Consider the following 10,037-nt stretch of genomic DNA (forward strand, 5'->3'; position numbering starts at 1 on the left):
TACCGATGAAAAATAATTCTGAAAAACTATATTTTTTTATTTGTAGTTCAAAAAGAAATTACATTTTTTTTAAAAGCTAAAAAGTTGATGTTGGAATATTAATTAAAGTAAAGATAAAATTGGTTTATTGTATAAAGAGCAAGATTTTGCAAATGAAATATATTTAAAAAATCCAGAACAAGAAACTTAATTGGATGTTCAAATGGAACTTTAACTTAATTGAGCAAATATATAAAATTTTCAAATACTTGTATATTAAATAAAAAAAAAATCATAAGTGTTTAAGAAATAAGCTTGCCAAAACTAATTACATTTGAAAACAGATTACTTTAAAAGATTTCATACTCAATCAAGTAAAAGAAAGAAATAACGCTCATAAGCTTGCCAATAGTAATTATATTTGTATTATCGAGTCTGTCTAAAATCAACTCAAGTCTTTTGAGCTTATCTGATGCACTATGAAATTTAAAGCATTGGATTAGATTAATAAATGATCTAATAGTTTAGATTTAATTTATTTATAATTTATTAAAAATTACAATAAAAAATACAAATTTTTTTATATTTTAAAATTGTCTCCATACAAAATTTGAGAACTAAACCTAGATGCTTGTTGCCTTCTTCCTCTTCGCGATGACACTCCACCTCTCATCCCTCAGATCCACCTTCATTCCCTCCTCCTCCGCCCAAAACCGTCGATGATGTCTAGAAAGACATGATCCTAACCCACCCTCACAGAGATTCACCTCACCATAATCATCACCCGTTCGAGGAAATGACCCTTGAGGCTTTCCTCTCAAAAAATGATACCGTCACTGATGATGACGTCACCGCTGTTGCTTCGCTTCATAATCATCATCCTGTTCCTCATCAGTTCCTGTAGGTGCCTGCCATTGAAGGCTCATCCTCCTCCGCAGCTGAACCTTTTGCCAATGGGATGCTGCGGTGGTAAGCGGAGTCCCAACACCCTCATCATCATCAGGAGGAGGCGCTGGTAGTAGAGGAGGAGGGGCAGCTGCGATGGCAAAGGGGCAAGTAGAAATTCTTATGTGGTAAGTACTCCCCGAACCAGATGGGCGAGGAGGAGCTAACGAAGTTCCGCCAAGGCGAGTACTTGTGCAGCGGGACCGACGAGGAGGCCAACTACGACGTCTTTGTTCCTGCCCCCAATGAACGACTATATGAGCTTAATTTCCATTCCCCTCGGGTCCCCGATTGGATCTGGTTCTATAAGTACATGTTCACCCAAGTGGGGGTTCGTATCCCATTTTCTGCTTTTCAAATGGCGCTCCTTAACCGGATCTCCGTGGCGCCGTCGCAGCTGCATCCGAACAGTTGGGCTTTCATCCGCTGTTTCGAGATGGTATGTGAATATTTGGAGTTGCCGGTGTCCGTTGACATTTTTCTTTTTTCTTCAACCTCACGAATCCTTCGAAGGAGGGTGTTCCGAGGGTTACCTGAAACTATAGGTCGATCTCGGATGAGATCTTCTGTACTGGTCGGAGATGACGTGTCCGGCTGGTGGGTGACGGCCGGAGCTGTCGTGTCCGACTTGTTGGACTGGCTGCACTGCTGATTCTTTGTCACCGGAGGGTGGTGGGTACCTGCAAGAGACTCCGATGCTTAAGTTAGCATGGGTATTAAGCAGGTTTATTGTAGAATCAGAGTATGAGTTATACCTGGGTGCTCCAGTGTATTTATAGTGGTTGTAGAGTGACCTTTCTAGATATCTTTATCTTTGAGTTGTGGTCAGCTTATCTTCAAGGGAACCGCCCTTATCTCTATAGGCTTGGACTGCCTTTGGATTTGGGTCGTGTTCCTCTATTTGGGCCCTTTACTGGACTTTTCTGTCGATTTGACTGACTTCTTTTGAGAAGAGGTCGGATAGCCTGACCTGAAGAGGTCGGTCGCCTTATTGTTGATCATCCCAGATCGAATAGCTCGAACCAGGGTGTGAAAAGTGCCCCTGCTCGAGCTCGGTCTTCTGCTTTGAGGTCGAGTCCTTGACTTCGATCTTTTTCTAGTGAAGCCGAACTCGAGCATTTTGTCGATTCCTTTCTTTGTAGAACCTTTTTGAATGTGGAACGTTTTCCTCTAAGAGCGCGCGTTTTTATATCAGCGCTTTGGCTTTGGGAATATGCGAATCTTTAAATACCTTCATTAATTGGTTTTGATTGCCCGTTTCTTTGGCTTTTATTTTCGAAATTCACGATCAAAAAACGGTTTCTCTTCTTCGTCTTTCTTCGTAACTTCTCCCTTCACTCTCTCACTTTCTGTTTTCGCCTGCATTTTGCCTCAGCATCATTTTGGCGATTCTCTGAGTGATTCCATCTTTCCATCTTCAATCTTCTTTGAAGCTTCTTTCTCTGTTCAGGTTGGTTTTTCTTCCTTTCTCACGTCATTTTCCTGTCTGGTTTTGAGAAAGTTTGGACCTTTCTGCTTTTGCTGTGCCTGATTGCTATTGTAATGTGTGTTCTGGGAGTTTCTTCGCCCTTTTGCATGAACCTTTTCGTCTTTCCTGTTGCTTGATGTTCTTATGGCTTTTGCATGTTATCATCGTTTCTGTTTGTGCCTTTGATGATGATTTTGTTTGATTCTGGAAAAAGGTTGTGCCTTTGATGATTTCCGCTTGGCGTGTTTGATGTTGTCGATGCTTTTTGCTGATAGACTGTGAAAAGATAGTGGCTTTGATGACTTTTTGTGTTTTGACTTTCTGAAATGTTTGTGATTTGACTTTTCTTGTTTCAGAGATGCCGGGACGTAAGCTGTAGATTTTTCCTGAATCCTTGCTTTGTTACTGCCTCCAAAGGATGCCCCAGGGCTTTGGTTTGAGTCTTGGGGTTTTCCTTTTCTATTTGTTCTTCTGTATCATATTAGTCGAGTTGTTTTGCCCCTCGTCCGAGATGTTTTTTAGTAATACAATCTTATTTTCTTATTGTAGGATTAGTTGGCCTCATGTCTTCTCGTCATAACATTGTAGAGATGTCTTCTAAAGTTCCCGAGGTGATGTCTGATTGGCTGGACTCCCTTGTCTTAATGTGTGTCTCTGTTGTGGATACTGAGTTTTGTGTAGAGCTGAGGAAACGTCATAGGGTTTGTGGTGGTGGTGCCCGAGAGAGAGATTATGAGCTTGTGGCGCCCGACTCTGACGAGAGGGTTTGCTTTCCTACTTCTGTCGAGGGGGAGCGTCCCTTTTTCTACGCCTATGAATATTTCTTCAGCCAGTTGGACATTACCTTTCCTTTTACTGCTTTCGAGACCGACTTGTTGTGGTCGTGTAATATTGTACCATCCCAGCTTCATCCGAATTCCTGGGGTTTTATCAAGATTTTTCAGCTGCTTTGCCAAGAGTTAGGCATAACACATTCTCAGACTCTTTTCCTCTATCTTTTTGTTTCTGCCAAGCCCGGAGGGTCTTCCAAAAAGAAAGCTTCCTGGGTTTCTTCAGGTCGGCCCAGGGGCATAAGGTTTTTGCCATGTACGATGAGTCTTTTAAATATTTTAAGAATTATTTCTTCCGAGTCCGTGCTGTTGTGGGGGCCCGCCCCTTTTTTCTTGATGAAAATGATGAGCCTGCCTTTCCTCTAGAATGGCAAAAGAATGTGAGAGTGTCTCGCTATACATGGGAGATGCTTGACGAGGTTGAGCGGGCTTTTGTAATTGTTCTTGAAGATTAATGGAGGGAACCACCCCATCTTGATACGAAAAGATTTTTGAGTGATCCATCTTTGATTCGAACTGCTTTGGGTACTTTCTGACTTGTTTCTATACTTGCTTTTTAGTTTTGCTTCTTCTTTTTGTGATTGTAACCCATTGCTGTGGTCGATTCTGTATTTTCAGAGATGTCGAAAAACAACGATTCCATGAAGGCTTACAAGAAAGCAAAGAAGGCTGCAGCTGCTCAAAATATCTCGGCCAAGGTGGCGGGAGAGGGATCTTCTCAAGTTCCGGTGAAGCCGCCCGTGCCGAGTTCTCCTGGCCTGAGGAGGGTAATTCCCACTCCTAGGGTTCGCCTGGCCAAGCCTCCGTAGTCTTCCGCTGCTACTTCTGGTGCTCCTCCCAATAAGAAACAAAAAATAATTAAGCCTTTCAACCTTGATGTCCCTGATTTTGACGCGGTCGAGTTCGTAGATCAGCAGATCGGTCCATACAGTGTCCTCCCTATGGATGATGTATCACTCCTTCGTCATTTGGACTTTATAACTCGGAGTAGTGTAAAAATGGCACATGTGGGAGCTGCCTTGTACCGAACGGCTCAAAATCTTCCTCTCCATGCCACCAAAGCCTTCATGGAGGAGGCAAATTAGGAATTCGACCGGATGAAGGGCTTGAAAGAGGAGCCTGAGGTGAAAGTAGCCAAACTGGAGAAGGATCTGGAGAACGAAAAGGCTAGCTCTCTTGCCCTGGCAGCTTCTGTGAGATTGGCCGAGGACACTGCGTTGAGGCATAAAGATTGTTATGTCACATCTTATCGGGAGGTGATACGTCTGAGGGAGGAGTTGGAGTCTGCCCAAGTTGACTATTCCGAGCTCCAAGGTCACCTTGTCGGCAGCGTAAACGCTGCTTATGATAATTTGAAGGAGCAAGTTCAAGTTCTCACTCCTGAGGTTGATCTTACTCTTTTTAGCTTGGACAACATTGTGAGGGGTGGTAAGATTGTCCCCGACGACCAAGATGATGATGATGTCGAACCTTCCTTTGCGCCTGCTGCTAAAGTGTCGACCCCTATAGTTCCTCCTGCTGGGATTGCTCGTCCAGAATTAGATCCTAATTGTCAAATTCTGAATAGGGACGACGGTACGGTGGATGCAGTGCCTCTCCAAGCTCGCCCTCCTTCACCCCAGACTGATGCTACCGAGAAGGCTCCCGATCTTAGCTGATTTTTCTTGGATGTTTGTGTAGATAGCCCGACTTGTGGGCTTTTAAACTCTTTATTCTGTAATTTGAATATTTTGCTGACTGTTGATACACCTTCTGGTTGCTTGTTTAGCAACATTTCATTTTGAAAAAACAACAAGTAGCTTTCAAGCTTTGGGCCTGATCCTGAAGCTTGTTTATAATATTGTATTTTATATCATGCTTGTTTGCACTTGTCTTGGCACCTTTCTGGGTTTTGAGAATGCTAAAGCCTTGCTGCTCGGCCTCTTTGGATTGCTTTGTACTTATTGCTTGTAGCTTGGATCCTTTGTGGATGTGTGGATCCAACTCGTATTTCGGTTTTCTGGCTCTTACTTGTATTTATTTCTGGCAATCCATAACCGATTTCTTTACGTTGGTCCTCTTTCCAGTTGTTTTTGTAGTCCTCTTTTTTGGACTTTTGTCAGGTCTCTTTCAGGGACTACTTTTATAACTTGTCTGTTGTAGGAGACCGACTTCTTTACGTCGTCCTTTTCTAAATTATTTTTGTAATCCTCTTTTTTGGACCTTTGTCAGGTCTCTTTCAGGGACTACTTTTATAACTTGTTTTTTGTAGGAGATCGACTTCTTTGCGTCGTCCTTTTCTAAGTTATTTTTGTAATCCTCTTTTTTGGACCTTTGTTAGGTCTCTTTCAGGGACTACTTTTATAACTTGTTTGTTGTAGGAGACCGACTTCTTTGCGTTGTCCTTTTCTAAGTTATTTTTGTAATCCTCTTTCTTGGACCTTTGTCAGGTCTCTTTCAGGGATTACTTTTATAATTTGTCCGTTGTAGGAGACCGACTTCTTTATGTCGATCTCTTCTAAGTTATTTTGTAATCCTCTTTCTTGGACCTTTGTCAGGTCTCTTTCAGGGATTACTTTTATAACTTGTCCGTTGTAGGAGACCGACTTCTTTATGTCGATCTCTTCTAAGTTATTTTGTAATCCTCTTTCTTGGACCTTTGTCAGGTCTCTTTCAGGGATTACTTTTATAACTTGTCCGTTGTAGGAGACTGACTTCTTTATGTCGATCTCTTCTAAGTTATTTTGTAATCCTCTTTCTTGGACCTTTCTCAGGTCTCTTTCAGGGATTACTTTTATAACTTGTTTTTCGTAGGAGACCGACTTCGTCATGTCAATCTCTTCTAAGTTATAGCAATTCCTCTTTTATAGGGTTGGCCAGACCTCTTTCCAGGGATTTGCTGATAACTTGGGTTGACTTGGTCCGACTTTTTAACGTCGGCCATTCTTTAAGTTATTATTTAGCAATCCATAAGACCTCGTCAGGTTCTTTTTCCGGATCACTTTCGATAACTTCTTACATTATTCTGTGTTCATCTTGCCGATCTGTAGAAGGTGGTTTCTATCTTTGTTTGGTCGACCTTTAGATGAATCACGTTTTCATCTCTATTGGTCTTTATTGTGATCGTGCAGTGAATCTGTTTTTCACTTTTCTGCCGATCTGTTGCTTTATAATCGGACGATGAATGCTTCAGATTAATGCGTCTTGAAAATTTGTAGATTATTTAAAATATGTTTTATTTAAAAGAAAGTGCAAATATATACATGTGGGATTTTTTTCATCCCTTTAAGTCGGATAATTTCTGAATCTCAACTTGGTGCCTCATTAAAAAACCTTTTCAGGAAAAAGAGTGCATCCTATGATGAGATCTTTTACCTTCTCTAGCTATAGTACCTTCTTAGGTTGCAGGCGTACCATGATCTGGGAAGCTCTCGTCCCTCGAGTTCGGACAGTCTGTAGTAGCCCTTCCCAAGTACTTCTATGACTCGGTAGGGTCCTTTCCAGTTTGCTGCCAGCTTTCCTTCTCCGGGTCGGGTTGTTCCAATATCATTTCGGATTAGAATGAGATCATTCTCAGCGAAACCTCTCGGCACTACCTTTTGATTATATCTAGAAGCCATTCGACGTTTTAGTGCTTCTTCCTTGATCCGAGCTCTTTCTTGGATTTCAGGAAGTAGGTCGAGCTCTTCCTTTTGAAGTTGGGAGTTGGCTTCCTCATTGTAATGAACCACTCTAGGCGACCTTTCATCGACCTCTACTGGGATCATTGCCTCCACTCCGTATGCTAATCGAAATGATGATTCATTTGTGGTGGAATGTGGCGTTGTTCGATATGCCCATAGGACTTGTGGAAGTTCTTCGGCCCAGGCTCCCTTTGCATCTTTGCAGTCTCCGTTTTAGCCCAGCCAATATGACTTTGTTGGCCGCTTCGGCTTGTCCATTGGCTTGGGGATGTTCAACGGAGGTGAACTGGTGTTTTATGTTTAAGTCGGCTACTAACTTTCTGAAGCCCGCGTCTGTGAATTGGGTGCCATTGTCTGTAGTGATGGAGTATAGAACCCCAAACCTTGTGACAATATTCCTATATAGGAATTTCCGGCTCCTTTGAGCAGTGGCGTTGGCTAGGGGCTTTGCCTCGATCCACTTTGTGAAGTAGTCTACCCCAACTATGAGGAATTTAACTTGTCCCGAACCCTGGGGAAAGGGTCCGAGAAGATCGAGTCCCCATTTTGCAAATGGCCAAGGCGAGGTTACGCTGATGAGCTCTTCTGGCAGGGCGATGTGAAAGTTGGCATGTTTCTGGCATGGTGGACATGTCCTTACAAACTCTGTAGCTTCCTTTTGTAGAGTTGGCCAATAAAATCCCGCCCGGAGTACTTTTTTTGTGAGAGCTTGTGCTTCGAGATGATTACCACAAATGCCACTGTGTATCTCTTCTAAAACTTCCCTTGTGTTGGAGGTTGGCACACATTTTAATAGTGGTATTGAAATCCCTCTTTTATATAGGGTGTTGTTTATGATGGTATAGTACTGAGCCTCCCGTTTTAACCTCTTTGCCTCCTTCTTATTTGTGGGAAGTGTTTCTGTTTTGAGGTAATTAATTATGGGGGTCATCCATCCTTGATCCTGACTTGTTATGGCTAGGACTTTTTCCTCTTCCGAGATTGATGGATTCTGCAGCATTTCCTGGATGAGGCTTCTATTGTTGCCCCCTAGTTTGGTGCTGGCTAGTTTTGAGAGTGCATCAGCTCAGGCATTTTGTTCGTGGGGTATGTGGCAGATCTTATATTCCCCGAGTTGTCCGAGCTGTTCCTTGGTTTTATCCAAATACTTTTTCATGGTGGGATCTTTGGCTTGGTAGCTCCCTGTTATTTGTGAGGTGACTACTTGTGAATCGCTGAAGATGTTGAGTTTTTGAGCTCCAACCTCCTTAGCCAGCTTCAAACCAGCTAGTAACGCTTCATATTCCTCCTGGTTGTTTGAGGCCGGGAACCCAAATTTGGGGGAAAGCTCAACTTGGGTTCCTTGGTTGCTTTCTATTATCACACCTGCACCGTTTTCAGTCTTATTTGAAGACCTGTCCACGTAGAGATTCCATTCTGTGGGGGTTTCCAGGGTATCTGTGAATTCTGTAATGAAGTCGGCCAAGTATTATAATTTGATGGCTGTCCGAGCTTCATATTGGAGGTCGAACTCGGATAACTCGACTGCCCATTGTAAAATTTTGCCTGCTAGATCTGTTTTCTGCAGTATCCCTTTTATGGGCTGGTCGGTCCGAACCTTAATGGTGTGAGCCTGGAAGTACGGGCAAAGTCGTCGAGATGTCAGTATGAGAGTATAGGCGAACTTTTCTATTTTTTGGTAGTTCAGCTCGGATCCCTGCAGCGCTTTACTAATGAAGTATACAGGTTGTTGCCCTTTGTCGTCCTCTCGAACCAGTGCTGAGGCTACTGCCTGACTTTCTACCGCAAGGTATAATACGAGTGGTTCTTCCTCTCGTGGTCGAGTTAGGATAGGTGGTCGCCCCAGGAAATTTTTGAAATCCTGGAAGGCTTGCTCGCATTCCATTGTCCATTCGAACTTCTTTTCTTTCCTTAAAGTGGCATAGAAGGGGAGAGATCTTATCGCTGATCCCGCTAAGAATCTGGATAAGGCTGCTAATCTCTCGTTGAGTTGTTGTACCTCTCTGACACAAGTTGGGCTCTTCATGTTGAGTATGGCCTAGTATTTGTCCGGATTTGCTTCAATTCCTCTTTGTGTGAGCATAAAACCTAAGAATTTGCCCGCTTCTACTGCAAAGGTGCATTTTGCGGGATTGAGTCGCATGTCATGCTTCCTTATAGTGTCGAACACTTGAGCCAGGTCGGACAGTAATGTCTCTTCGCTTTGTGTCTTTATTAACATGTCATCCACGTAGACTTCCATGATTTTTCTGATATGATCTGAAAAGACTTTATTCATTAGCCTTTGATACGTAGCTCCCGCATTCTTGAGACCGAAAGGCATCACAATGTAGCAGTAATTTGCTTTTGGCGTCAAAAACGAGGTCTTTTCTTGATCTGGTGAATACATGGGGATTTGGTTGTATCCGGAATATGCATCCATAAACGAGAGGTATCTATATCTGGATGAAGCATCTACCAGAGCGTCGATACTTGGGAGTGGGTAAGGATCTTTTGGGCAGGCTTTGTTGAGATCGGTGTAGTCGGTGCACATTCGCCATTTCCCATTTGATTTTTTCACCAAGACAACGTTAGCTAGCCATAGTGGATACTTGACTTCTCTTATGAATCCTGCCTCCAGTAGTGCTTTTACCTGTTCTTCCACAGCTTGGGATTGTTCTGGCCCAAGTTTTCTTCATCTCTGCTGTACCGACCGAGATCTTGGATAGACCACCAACTTATGACTCATTAGTTTGGGGTCTATGACTGGCATGTCTGCAGCTTTCCATGCGAAGAGATCGACATTATCTCGTAAGAACTGTACTAGTAATTCTTTTGTGTCTCCCTTCAGGATCGTGCCAATATTAGTTGTTTTGTTCGAGGTATCTCCGATCTGAACTTTCTCTATTTCTCCTTCGGGCTGTGGACGAAGTTATTTTCGTCTCTGAACTCCACCAAGCTCAATTGTATGGAACTCTTCTCCTTTGCCTCTGAGGTTTAGACTTTTGTTATAACAGTGGCGTGCCATCTTTTGATCTGTTTTTATTGTAGCTATCCCTTCTGTAGTTGGGAATTTCATGCATAGATGTGGAGTTGAGACTATTGCGCCGAGTTGATTTAGTGTTGTTCGACCTATTAGGGCATTGTAGGCTGAACTCACGTCAACCACGATGT

The sequence above is a fragment of the Arachis ipaensis genome, chromosome B08, assembly GCF_000816755.2.
Source record: "Arachis ipaensis cultivar K30076 chromosome B08, Araip1.1, whole genome shotgun sequence".
In the NCBI taxonomy this organism is placed as follows: Eukaryota; Viridiplantae; Streptophyta; class Magnoliopsida; order Fabales; family Fabaceae; genus Arachis; species Arachis ipaensis.